The sequence below is a fragment of the Notamacropus eugenii genome, chromosome 2 (genome assembly GCF_028372415.1).
Source record: "Notamacropus eugenii isolate mMacEug1 chromosome 2, mMacEug1.pri_v2, whole genome shotgun sequence".
NCBI classification, from domain to species: Eukaryota; Metazoa; Chordata; class Mammalia; order Diprotodontia; family Macropodidae; genus Notamacropus; species Notamacropus eugenii.
Genome location: NC_092873.1, coordinates 471,294,776 through 471,308,994, shown reverse-complemented (window position 1 = coordinate 471,308,994; position 14,219 = coordinate 471,294,776). Strand labels below are relative to the sequence as shown.

General features: G+C 39.7%; 1 long non-coding RNA gene across 3 annotated transcripts in view; it reads left to right on the top strand.

The window, feature by feature from the left end:
* The window catches only part of LOC140529715 (uncharacterized), an 83,263-nt gene extending 72,892 nt beyond the window's left edge, over positions 1 to 10,371 (top strand). For all 3 annotated transcript variants that reach the window (XR_011975656.1, XR_011975654.1, XR_011975655.1), the window contains one exon: positions 10,052 to 10,371. This is a non-coding gene — a long non-coding RNA (uncharacterized lncRNA). The remainder of the gene's footprint in view (positions 1 to 10,051) is intronic.
* Positions 10,372 to 14,219: the final 3,848 nt, after the last annotated feature.

Below are 14,219 nucleotides of genomic sequence, written 5' to 3'. Positions count from 1 at the left end.
ATGCTGCTTCCCAGCCTCAGGGCTTTGGCGGGGGCGGGGCTGTTATTCAGTGTGAGATCAAGTTCAGCTGCTTGGGTGAGGGCAGGGCCGCCTCACAGGCTCAGTTCCCTCAGGGGTTTATGCAGAAACCTTAAACAATGGATCTGGGCTCCTGCCTGCTTGGGGAGCCCCTGTCTGCTCCTGCCTCCACTGCTGCCTCCCAAGGGGGCCTGAGTTATGGGGGCACCCCACTCCCCTCTAGACCTGCCAAAGAGACCCTCTCACAGACCCCCGTCACCTGTGGGTGGAGGGACCCACGCTGCCACTGGAGATTCTGTCCCTGAAGCCTGCTCAGATCTGCTCCTCTCAGGCTGAGGCAGGGCTGTGCTCGGCTCCTGGTCCGAGGCTCGAAGGACCTTTTGCAAGAGGTTTTCAGGCTCTCTGGAACAGAAATCTCCTCCGCTCCGTTGTTCTGTGGCTTCTGCTGCTTCAGAATTTGTTGGCAGTTCTTTTTTACAGATATTTTATGGGCTATGAGTTCGGGGCTAGAGTATGTGCGTCTTTCTACTCCACCATCTTGGCTTTGCCCCAGAAATAAGCATTTTTAAAGCACTTATTATGTGTCAAGCACTATGCTAAGTCCTTTACAAATATTATCTCTTTGGATTCTCACCGCAACCCTAGATGGTAGTTGTTATTCTTATCCCCATTTTACAGTTGAGGAAACTGAAGTTAAATGACTTACGCAGGATCATACAGCCAGTTAAGTATCTGAGGCTGAATATAAACTCAGTTCTGGATCCTGGGCCTTGTGAAAATGCTCTTTCTAACAAAGACTGACTGACATTGAACCTAGAGAAGGTGTCAAGATGGGAGTGGGGGGGCACAAAAGTCAAGCTTTGTTACTTCATAGTTTTGTCCAGGGCTGGCCCTGAATAAAATAGATCAAACAGTGTTAAAGAGAATACAGAGATTCATGAAGCTATATCATTAAAATAATCTAGTAATAATAGGCAAAAGAGAAATGAATTTGAAAACCAAACTATAATTATACCTCTTGTTACAGAGCTACTGCAAGAGGATGAAAGCTGGATAAATTAGAGAAGCTTGTAAGGAAAATAATGATAGTTGAAATTAGTTACCACAGGAGAGTAACAAGAAAAGACAGACTAAGGAATGAGGTCAAAGAAAGGCCACTATCATGGAAAGAAAGAGATAAAAAAGTGTATTAATATATCAGTGCAATGAACAGAGATTAAAGTTATGGTGAGAAAAGAAGCCAGTCCAGGGAGGAAGATCACTAGGGGAAGATTGAGGTCAATGCATGATTCATAGACTTTCAGAGTTGAAAAGGAGTCACCCAGCTCAACCCACAGCCACTAACAAAGCCCCAAGAAGGACTCACCTACCCTCCCTGCTTGGAGTCTTCCGATGAGGGCAAGGACCCTACCTCTCAAGGCAGCTCATTCTGCTTTTCAATAACTCTAGTTCATGGGAAGTTTTTCTTTATTTTTTTTAAATTTATTTATTTAAGTTTTCAACATTCATTTCCAAAAAATTTTTGGGTTCCAAATTTTCTCCCCATTTCTCCCCTCCCTCCACCCCAAAACGCCAAGCATTCTAATTACCCCTATCACCAATCAGCCCTCCTTTCTAACATTCCTCCCTTCCCTTATCCCCATCTTCTCTTTTGTCCTGTAGGGCAAGATAACTTTCTATACCCCATTACCTGTATTTCTTATTTCCTAGTTGCAAGAACAATACTCAACAGTTGTTCCTAAAACTTTGAGTTCAAACTTTTCTTCATCCCTCCCTCCCCACCCATTACCTTTGGGAAGGCAAGCAATTCAATATAGGCCATATCTGTGAAGTTTTGCAAATGACTTCCATAGAAGTCGTGTTGTGTAAGACTAACTATATTTCCCTCCATCCTGTCCTGCCCCCCATTTATTCTATTCTCTCTTTTGATCCTGTCTCTCCCCAAGAGTGCTGACATCTAATTGCTCCCTCTCCCATTGCCCTCCCTTCCATTATCCCCCCAACCCTGCTTATCCCCATTCTCCCCCACTTTCCTATATTGTAGGACAGGTTTTCATACCAAAATGAGTGTGCATTTTATTCCTTCCTTTAGTCAAATGTGATGAGAGTAAGCTTCACGTTTTTTCTCTCACCTCCCTACTTTATCCCTCCTCTGAAAAGTCATTTACTTGCCTCTTTTATGAGAGATAATTTGCCCCCTTCCTTTTCTCCCTTCTCCTCCCAATATATTTCTCTCTCACCTCTTAATTTCATTGTTTTAAAGATATGATCCCATCCTATTCTATTCACCCTGTTCTCTCTCTCTCTCTCTCTCTCTCTCTCTCTCTCTCTCTCTCTCTCTGTGTCTGTGTATGTGTGTGTGTGTGTGTGTGTGTGTGTGTGTGTGTGTGCAATCCCACCAACTACCCAGATCCTGAAAAAAGTTTTCAAGAGTTACAAATATTGTCTTTCCATGTAGGAATGTAAATAGTTCAACTTTAGTAAGTCCCTTATGACTTCTCTTTGCTGTTTAGCTTTTCATGCTTCTCTTCATTCTTGTGTTTGAAAGTCAAATTTTCTTTTCAGCTCTGGTCTTTTCATCAAGAATGCTTGAAAATCCCCAATTTCAATGAAAGACCATTTTTTCCCCTGAAGTATTATACTCAGTTTTGCTGCGTAGGTGATTCTTGGTTTTAGTCCTAGTTCCTTTGACTTCTGGAATATAATATTCCACACCCTTTGATCCCTTAATGTAGAAGCTGCTAGATTTTGTGTTATCCTGATTGTATTTCCACAATACTTGAATTGTTTCTTTCTAACTACTTGCAATATTTTCTCCTTGACCTGGGAACTCTGGAATTTGGCCACAATGTTCCTAGGAGTTTCTCTTTTTGGATCTCTTTCAGGAGGTGATTTGCGGATTCCTTCAATATTTATTTTGCCCCCTGGTTCTAGAATATCAGGGCAGTTTTCCTTGATAATTTCATGAAAGATGATGTCTAGGCTCTTTTTTTGATCATGGCTTTCAGGTAGGCCCATAATATTTAAATTGTCTCTCCTGGATCTATTTTCCAGGTCAGTTGTTTTTCCAATGAGATATTTCACATTATCTTCCATTTTTTCATTCTTTTGGTTTTGTTTTGTGATTTCTTGGTTTCTCATAAAGTCATTAGCCTCCATCTGTTCCATTCTAATTTTGAAAGAACTATTTTCTTCAGTGAGCTTTTGAACCTCCTTTTCCATTTGGCTAATTCTGCTTTTGAAAGCATTCTTCTCCTCATTGGCTTTTTGAACCTCTTTTGCCAATTGAGTTAGCCTATTTTTCAAGGTGTTATTTTCTTCAGCATTTTTTTGGGTCTCCTTTAGCAAGGTGTTGACCTGCTTTTCATGCTTTTCTCGCATCTCTCTCATTTCTCTTCCCAGTTTTTTCTCCACCTCTCTTACTTGATTTTCAAAATCCTTTTTGAGCTCTTCCATGGCCTGTGCCCACTGAATATTTATTTTGAATGTTTGGGATACAGAAGCTTTGACTTTTATGTCTTTCTCTGATGGTAAGCATTGTTCTTCCTCATCTGAAAGGATGGGAGAAGATATCTCTTCACCAAGAAAGTAGCCTTCTATAGTCTTATTTTTTTCCCCTTTTTTGGGCATTTTCCCAAGCAGTTACTTGACTTTTGGGTCCTTTGTCAAGAGTAGGGTATACTCTGGAAATCTGTAAGATCTCATTTCCTCCAAGGTGACACAATCCAGTGTTTACACTGATCTTTGGCGCCTGTGGATTGAGGGATCTGCAGACCCACTGGTGCTGTGACTGGGGATTCCTAGAATGGAGATTGTGCCCCCGAGGGCTGTTCATGAGCCACGCTGTGTGGCCAAGGCTGGGCTGGGCTCCGTGTCCAGTGCAACTGACGTTTCCTGTGGGCCTTTCAGGTCACCCTGGGCTGGAAATCTCCTCCACTCTGTTGTTCTCCACTTCTACTGCTCCAAAATTTGTTGAGAGTTCCTCTTTACAGATATTTTGTGGGCTGTGTGGGGAGACCCTGCGTATGTGTGTCTTTCTACTCCACCATCTTCAGTTTCTCTTTATATTAAGTCTAAATTTGCTTCATTGCACCTTTCCATTTCTTCTAGTTCTTTGCGTTTGGGCCAACCAGAACATCTGACATCTTTTTTTTCTAATACTTAAAGACAGTTTTTCCATATTTTTCTTCCATGACTGTACTGGCACAGTTGATGGAGCATCAGATCTAGAGTCAAGATGCCCTAAGCTACAATCTGGCCTCTGACACTTACGAGCTGTGTGAACCTGGGAAAGTCATTTAATCTTTGTTTGTGTCAGTTTCTTTACCTGTAAAATGGAGATAATGATAATATATCCCATGATTGTCATGTGGCTCAGATGAGAAAATAATTGTAAGGCATATAGCACAGTGCCTGTAACATAGTAAGTGCTAAGTAAATATTAATTACTATTATTGTTGTTATGATGGTACTTTGAACTCAAGAGTAAGACTGCATTTATCTCTTTGTTCTGTTATCTTCAGTTATGCCCAACTCTTCATGAGACCATTTGGAGGTTTTCTTGGGAAAGATACTGGAATGATTTGTCATTTCCTTCTCCAGCTCATTTTACAGATGAGGAAACTAAGGTAAATAGGGTTAAGAGATTTGTTCAGGGTCCATAGCTAGTAAGTGTCTGAGGCCAGATTTGAACTCAGAAGATGAGTCTTCCTGACTCCAAGACTGATGTATCTCTTTTACATTTTATCTTATTCAATATTTTTGAAATCTGTCTCTCTACTCCAGTTTATTCACTATCCATCTCAGCTTCATATTATATTCAAATTTCCTAAGTATGTCTCTATACAAGTCATTGATTTAAATGTTAAATAGCACAAGGTCAAACAGCCATCTCTGGGGAACACAAACAGAGAACTTCCAAGTGAACATCATAGTTTAAAGACTACTTTTTGGCCATAGTTATCCAACTAGCTCTGAACCTGTCTAACCATATTATCCTCTATGATATATCTTATCTTTTCTGCAATAATCATATGAGAAATGTTATTAATTGCTTTGCTAAAAATCTAGATAACTAAATCTACATTACCTTATCAACCTCATTCAACCTTACTATGCCCTCAAGCTTTGGCACCATCTCCACTCCCTTCTCCCAATGCCATCTTCCTCCACAAGACATTTCCTGATGCTCCTCAGTTTCTAGTTAGTGTTTTCCCACTTGAAATTGACCTATATTTCCCTTGTGTGTCTTTTGTACATAGGCGGGTAGATGTTGTTTCCTTCAAAAGAAAATAAACTCCTTGAGGGTAGGGACTATTTAATTTTTTTTCTTCTTTGTATTCCCACCTCCTGGCTCAGTGTATGGCACATAGTAGGCACTTAATAAAGATTTATTGATTGATTATTTGATTGAGCTACTAGTTCATAATCCTGTCAAAAAAGAAAAGATGATTACTTTGATGTGATATGTTCTTGGTGAAGCCAGTCAAGCCCTCTGTGATTCCTGCTTCTTTTTCTAGATATTTGTTAACCATCTTTGAAATAAAAAGCTCTAGAATTTTATTAGGAATTGATGTTGACTTTGGGGGCCTATTGTTTACATATTCTATTCTCTTTTAAATCAAGACATCTCTTCACCTAATTCTATCCTCTCCTTTTCTTTATGTTTTTTATTTTAAAATTATTTTTCAACAAACAAATTTAAATTTCAATACATTTTATTTTATTCCCTGCCAATCTCCCTTACGAAATAAAGGAAAAAATAAAGCCCATTTGACAAATATGCATAGCTAATCGACACAAATTTTCACATTGACAATTTTCAAAATTTATCTAATTCTGCATATTTAGCGTGTCACTTCTCCCCCATTCTTCATCATTGGTCCCTTGGGACCATGGTTGGTTATTGTATTGGCTATTTAAAATCACTGGGAAAAAACCTAGACAATTTTGCACTCTGGCATAAATTAAGTGTGTACCAATATTTCACATTATAAGAAATCTAAATCTATAAATAGCCATACAAAAAATGTTCCAAATCACTAATAATTAGGGAAATGAAAATTAAAGCAATTCTGAGGCTCTGCCTAATATTCATCAAATGGGCAAAGCTGACAAGAAAGAAAAATGACAAGTGCTATAGAAGCTGTGGGAAACTAGGCATATTTACACATTATTGTTGGAGTTGTCAGCCTGTCTAGCCATTCTGGCAAGAAATTTGGATTTATTCCCTAATAATTACTAAACTGTGCATACCCCTTGTCCCAGGGATACACACACTAGACCTGTATTCTAAAGAGATCAAAGAAAAAGGGAAAGGATCTGCATGTAGAAATGTATTTGCAGCAGTGAAGTTCTAGAAATGAAAAGGGTGTCCATTAATTGGGGAATGATTGAACATAATATGAATGTCATGAAATACTGTTGTACCAGGAAAGGATGAAATGGATAGTTTCAGAGAATCCTGAAAAGACTGGGATAAATTGATACAAAATAAGCAGAACCAGGAGAAAAATTTATATTTTACCTTTATTTTCTTTCAAATACCATTGATGGTGACTCAGCAACCATGTCTTAGAATTCTTTCAGTTACCTGGTATACCATTCATCTAGTTCAGGTCATTTGACCTGAGTAAGGGCAGTTAGGTGCTATATATTTTTACTTATTTTAGGTTAAATCCCAGTTACTCTTATTTGTTCTCTCCTTTCCAGGCCAAAGATAATATTCTTTGGCAGAGAAGATGGAACCAAAATAAAAGTAAGGAATTGTGGCTTCATCAATTATGATTACTTCCTCAATTATCATTGTCCTTTCCACCTTGAGCAGTGAATGGTCCTGTTTAATCTTTAACCTTCCTTTTTGACCTCAATTGAGCTAAAATTAAGACATTCCTTGTTAACGTCCTTAGCTTTCCTCACTGACTCCTCCTCATGGTGAGCTTTACTGTTCCTGATTCCATTCTTATAGGAATGTACCTCACTTTTCTATTCATCCTCTGCTACCTGCACTTATTTCTATCTTTTCCACATCTTTTTAAAACCTAAATTATCTGGCAAGTTCTCTGGGTATCCACATTAATCTCATTACACAACACCCTTTCTCTTCCTTATCATAACTGTTTATCTCTGTATCTTCAGAGTGTCTTTTCTTGAGAACTTCTCATCCTTCTTTGGCAAAATCTCCTATTAGCTACCTGGCTATCCTTTTTCTGACAGCTTTCAAATCTGTTCCTCCAAAATCTAGGCTACATGTCAGATTGTATATGTAGCTTTTTTCTTGTTGACTATAAATTCAGAGAATGACTTTGCTTCCTTTTAGAATTCCCAGTGTTTCCTCTTTGTTGGTGAGATTCATAACCAAAATTTCTCCTTGTAGATTTCTCTGATGTTTGAATGCTGAATTATCATTAAGAAAAGCCAAGCATGTGTTTAGACATTCCATTTCTTTTTGTAAGATGAGTATTTACTCTTCTTTCTTCCCTTCTCTCCTGCTATATCATGCCTCGGTGCCAGGCTTATGAACTGTGCCCAGAACTCATCTATTTTCTCTTTTGGACTGTTTTAATAATAAACATTGATGACAAAATACCTTCTATGTCTACTTCCATTTATCTTTACCTAAATGCTCTGCACCATACTTCCATACTCTGGTTCCTGAAATTCACATGAGTTATCTTCCTAATGGGCAGCCAGATGATGCAATGAATACAGCACCAGACCTGGAGTCAAGAAGACCTGAATTCAAATCCAGCCTCAGGCTCTTCTTAGCTCTGTGACCCTATTTGCCTCAGTTACTCATTTGTAAAATGAACTAGAGAAGAAAATGGCAAACCACTCTAATATATTTGTCAAGAGAATCCCAAAAAGTGTCATGAAGAGTTGGACACAACTGAAAGTGACTGAACAACAACAATCTTCTTAATATACAACACTATTTCATCTCTCCCTCCCTCCCTCAGCTACCTCCTTTTACTTAATATGTTTCTTTTGAAGACAGTATGCTTTTCCAAAGTCCTATTCCACTGACATGTCTCATCACCCTTTGTACTTCAGTATGCAGTCAAATATGCCTACTTATCTTAATATGTCTACCTCATTGTACAATTTTGTGCATTTGTGTATAGATGTCTGAGGTTGTGGGTTTTATTATGGGCTCTTTTTTTGGATTTTTTTGTTTTATAAATTTTGGGGTATCTCAACTGCTATTGTTTTTCTTCCTTCATTATAGTTACTGTCTAGGGTACCTAGTTTCATATCTATCTATCTATCTATCTATCTATCTATCTATCTATCTATCTATCTATCTATCTATCTATCTATCTATCTATCTATCATCTGTCAGTCTGCCTATCTTTCTATCTGTGTATGTGTATATAGATACACATACACAGAGTTTTCTCCTTTTCCCCTTAGTTTTTAGTTTAACATCCTTGTTATTAGGTTCATGAGATTGCAGACTAATGTAGTCTTACCAGTACTTGGTAGTATATTCATCCCTGGCTATCACCCTTTCATGCCTATATTTTAACAGAAATCCAAATTCTGTGCTCTGTCACTAGCTTCTTATCTAGCTTTTCCCTTTCCGAATCTGCTCTTCTCTGCTGAATTCCATGCCTTTGAGAGTATTATTTATGAAAACACCACTTGAGGACTTCAGTTTCTTTCCCAAGTCTCTTTAGTCCTTAGCAATGCTTTTTTGGTTCTTTCTGACATTATCATCTATACCCACATGGGTTACCAGGAGTGGGTGGCAGTCATCATTTTGTCATATCTTGGAAGGTTCTCTGTCATGCCTTGGAAAATACATACCTTGGGAAGATAACAGATTGGTCAACTTTTGCATTCCAGGGGCAAAAGAATTGCCTTAGTCCCCCTCCATGAGCAGTCATCAACAACCATCATCTCTTTTCTTTGACTCATACTGAATGGGTTTTCACCCAACAGGGCTGATACATCTGTATTATTGTTACTTGGAAGGCAAGTGCCTATTTCCTTGGAGCATCCACCTTTCTCCTCTTTATGAAGAACCTCAAATGTCTTTCTCAAAAGCACTCAGCAACCCTCTTTATCTTTTCTCACTTTGTGGTGCTCTTCTCACTTCCCACCTCTCAATGCAGGTCAAGATTACTCTCTGCATCTTGATCTTCTTCCTTTTTTTTTCCACTTTGAAGCTATTTTGTTCTTATTGAATGCCTCTCCTACCCTCCACCCCTTCATTCCTCAAGTAACACTTAATGATCTGGAGAGTGGAATGTAGCTTTTCAAGCCAAAAAACAAAATGTGGAAAAGATAAAAGGACAAAGCAACTGACAGTCAAGAAGACATGGATTTAGTTCCTATCTCAAGCATTTACTAGTTGTGCGACCCTGGGTAAGTCATTGAATCTCTTTGTGCTTTAGTTTCTTAATCTGTGAAAAGTAGAGTTGGAGAAAAGTGGGAAGATATGACGGGGAATAGCAGCTCTAGCAAAGGAGGGAAAGAAGGAGCAGCTTCTGGGAGTGAGGGTGCAGATAAGAAGGCTTGTGGTCCTAAAGGTGGTGGAAATGTATAAAATGTCCAACACATTCTGTGTGAAAAGCATGGCAGAGTCATGGAGGTCATGGAAAAACTGAAGTCTGGAATGAGATTCAATGAAGTTGCCTCTCAGTTCAGTGAACATAAAGCCCCGGCAGGGGTGAGATTTGGGCTGAATGACCAGAAGGTCCATGGTAGACAACATTTGCCTTGCTGACCAGTGGCTTGACAAGCCTCTGTATACAGATCCTTCAGGAAAAACCAAATTTGGGTAACATGTTATCATGGTTGAAGGGAGAAAATAAACTTTTATAAATAAATTGATTGTAAAAAAAGAAGGGTGGGATTTGTTGACCTCTAATGTCCCTTCTAGCTCCAAATTTGTGATCTTACAGCCTTGGGAGTCACTTCATGAGTCCCAAGGACATTGTCCTAGTGAGACTCCTGTATGTGGGTAAAGGTGGCATATAGTATTTCCCAATATTTAAGAAAATGATTTTCTTTTTTCCCCTTCTCCTAGGGTCGAGTTGGGTATCTGGGACCAAGATGGCAAAGTCCAGGAGGAACAAGAGCATTAAAAGGGCATGATGAACCAAAGATAGCTCTCTTGTGAGTTTCTGTCTGCTGAACTGGGAAGTTGGAAGGTCTGCATTCAAATCCTACCTCAGATACTGACTGTGGGACCCTGGGGAAGTCAGCACTTATCCTCTCAGTCTCAGTTTCCTTACTTGTAAAGTTGGAATTAATAACAGCACATATCTCATAGGGTTGTTAGGAGGATTAAGTGAAATAATACATGCAAAGAATAAACATTGGCTACTCTTCTCTCCTTCCTCAGAATTTCCAAGGAGCACTTAGTTCTTTCTTGTGTCCCTATAACACCCTAATCTAGCTCACCTTACCTTATAGTATACTTATTTGTGTGCATTCTATTCCCTTTTCCACTTCCCCTGCAAAATAGAAGCCCCCTGAGAACATGGATTATGACATTTGTTATTTTTGCATCCCAGTGCCTTGAATTTAGTAATCTGCTTTAAAAATGTCTGTTGTTTAGTTTGTTTTGGTATTTTTGGCAATTTCAAAGCAGAGGTGGAGCTCAGCTGGGGAGGAAGAGAGGGCGTGTGTTACTACCCAGGCAACCTGTACAAAGAGATCCTTTGCAATCTCCTTTTCCCTTGTTTGTGTTAGTGAGTATCTGGGTGTTTCTTTTAGAAATTAAAAGCCTGAATCAATTAATCAATAGACATTTTGTCAACCTATTATGTCCCAGACAGGAACCTAGAGCCACAAGGCAACATGTGGCCTTCTAGGTCCTCAAATATGACCCTTTGATGTAATCCAAACTTCTAGGTCCTAAAATGCAGCCTTTTGATGGAATCCAAACTATGGACCACACTTGAGGACCTAGGGGGCCACATGTGGCCTTGAGGTGGCAAAATGTTCACAGGCAAATAGATATAAGGTAAAGTAAGAATGAATATGTTTATTTGGGAATTCCAGTGGCCTTTTTCTAATACTCCAGTTATTCAAGAAAAACGTTGCAAAGGAATGTCTCCCTTCCAGCCTAATGAACTTTAAAAAGACTTTCTCTATATGCCGAGTGAGGAGAGAGCTCCCCCAGACCTCGTACTGTATAAATACTTATTGTAAGGGCTGCTTTGGTGGTCATTATGCCTAGACTTTCCTTCCTTCTCAAGGGATATTGATGTAGCTTCTAGGAGCAAAGAGATAGGGTAGGATACTGGAGAGTATTCCTGGTAAGAATGGGCTGATGGTTCTTGACAGAAAATATGAATTTAGTGGTTTTGATACACAAGCCACCTGGGAAGAGCATCTCATTACTGTTAATTGTAGCAGCCCAGGAGAGAAGAAGCATTTGGCTTGGACTGCATAATGAAGAAAAGTCATCCACAGGATCTATACTTGGCTGGGCTCCAGCTCTGAGTCCACTGTTCCTTCTAGAAGGTCAAGAAGGGAAGACACGAGGCTGGAGGAAGGCTGCCTGGAGTGAGATTTCAAAACTTGTCTTTCTCCTCTGGAGGCTTGACTTCAAATCTAATTAGCCAACTAATGACAGTAAATGATCATAATTAATTGATGAATGCTAAAGTGATTTGACTGTACAAAAGCACTGAATAAAGCCTTGAGTGCAAATGAAAGGCTAGTCTAACTTTGATGACCAGATTAATGTGAAGCCCTTGTCCAGGCCCTTGGTGAGTCTCCTACTGCTGAGTGCCTGGGCCTCTAGACTTTTCTGGGGGAGCTGGAATGCTAACTGTGGGCTCTGTCTCCTCAAAGTCCTTTTCCTTGTTTTCAGGGCACAAGCCCTCCTCCCCTAACCAGGAGAGACAAACTGGATATAAAGGATTTTGGAGGGCATTACTGAGGGTCAGCTGCTGGGTTTTCAGAATTTTTAACTTGATTGTCCTTCTAAATCCCAAAGATCACAGGATTTGGACCTGGAAGAAGCATTAGTGAACAAATTCAATCCAACTGTCCTGTAGCGTAGAGCTTGAGATTTGAACCTCAGGCTCTCCTGACTCTAAATTCCCCAGTTCTTTCCACAATACCATGTTAATGACATGATGATTTGTTACCTGTACCACCTAAAGTGAGTACTAGTCATCAAGATGGACCACTGTTCAGAGGCTCTTCATCATATCTTGGATACATGTCCCAGAAGATGTAAACCAATCAGTCAAAAAGTGTTTATTTAGGACTTAATATGTGCCAGTCACTAAGTCCTGGGAAAACAAAGAAAGCAACACATATCCCCTTTCTCAAGGAACTTGTGTTCTAATGGGAGAGACAATGTGCTTAATATAATATAATAGGTATAAACAAAATACATGCAGAATAGGTGGAAGATGGTATTAGAAGACAAGGCATCATCAGCTGAGGAGGTTGGGAAAGACCTTCTATAGGAAGTTATGCTTGAGCAGTTGAAGGAATCCAGGCGTTCCAAGAGGTGGAGATGAGGTAGGATTACATCCCATGAATGGGGAGCAAAGGTTGATACAAAGGCAGGGAGATAGGAAACAGTGTTATGTGTGATGAATGGTAAGTAGGTCAGAATGGTTGGACCAGAAGTAGCTGGTGGTGCAGCGGATAGAGCACTGGGCTTGGAGATCTGAGTTTAAATCCAACCTCAGACATGTACTAGCTGTGTGACTCTAGGCAAGTCACTTTACCTCTTTTGTCTCAGTTTCTTCAACTGTAAAATGGAGATGATATTAATCAGCTCCTACCTCCCAAGGTGATTTTGAGTTTCAAATGAGATAATATTTGTAGACAGTGCTTAGCACAGTGTCTGGCACATAGTAGGTGTCATGTAAATTCTAATTTTTTTCTTCCATTGAATGCATGAAAGGGAGAAATGTGTAAGAAGATTGGAAAGTCTGGATAGAGTCAGGTTGCGCAGAGTTTAAATTCCAAAGAGAGGGAGATGACATTTGATTCAAGAGATCATAGGAAGCTGCTTGAGTTTGAGTAGGGGAATGACACTGTTAGAATCGAACTTTAAGAAAATCACCTTGTTAGCTGTGGAGAGCAAGAATTGGAATGGGAAGGAGTCAAGGAGGCAGGAGACTGTTGTAATGGTCCAAGTGAGAGGTGGTGAAGTATGATCTAGGATAGGAGTCATATGAATGGAGAGAAGGGGGCATATAGAGATATCATGAAGGCAGAAATGACAAGATTTAGCAGGTGATTGGATATGTATTAGCATGTTCTATCAATTGGTGAAAACTTTGGTTAGAAAACTTTGGTTAGAAATCCTTGAGGTACATCTGTTAAGTAAGGGATTTGTGATCTCATCAAGGCCAGTACTTCCTCCACAGATATAAATCACAGTATTTATTTTGTGCTACTTTTGTCCACATCAGCCCTCCAGAGTGGGTCCACCCAACCAATCAAGGAGCCATCTCCTAAGCCTCTTGACATTGCATGGATTCCAGTGGTGCACATGGGTGATTCATCTCTTATCTCTCACTCTTTCCTCCTCCCTTGCCCTCACTTTTCAGCTTCCTTTCATGTATTGTTTGCTTCCATTATATTGTAAACACCTTAAGGGCAAAGACTGTCTTTCTTTTTTTTAAATTTGTATCCTCAATGCTTGGCATATAAGAGGCACTTAATAAATGTTTATCAATTGACTGGCTCACTTCATGACCAGTGCATCCTTTCCCCGCTTTCTGATCAAATATGTCACATTTTTCTGCTTCTCCTAAGCAACTCCTTGGTTATAATGTGTTGTGGCCAGCACCTACCCACCATGAGCCTTTCCATCGTGCCTTTGGTGACCTTTGACTTTGATTCTTTCGAGAAGGTGGCATTCCATTCAAGAAATCCTGAGTCCTTGAAGCCTGGTAGTATCCCACAAAACTGAGAAATAATTCTTTCACTAGGCAGGGGTCCCCCACTTCAGTAAAAGATCCATCTTATATGGATCCTTGCAGACTGACTTATTACATGCCCCAGAAATTCCAGTTCCCTTTTCTCCAAAGAATACTTTAACTTGGCAAGTAGCTTATCTGTAGGCATTAATAATAGTTGCCATTTAAATACATTGGTCTTCAAGTTTTGCAAAATGCTTCCCATGCATTTTCTCCTTCAAGCCTGGAGACAGCAGATGAAGGAGTTGACAGTAGTTAGCCTGGGAACAGAAGACTCAAGGGGCACTTGATGAC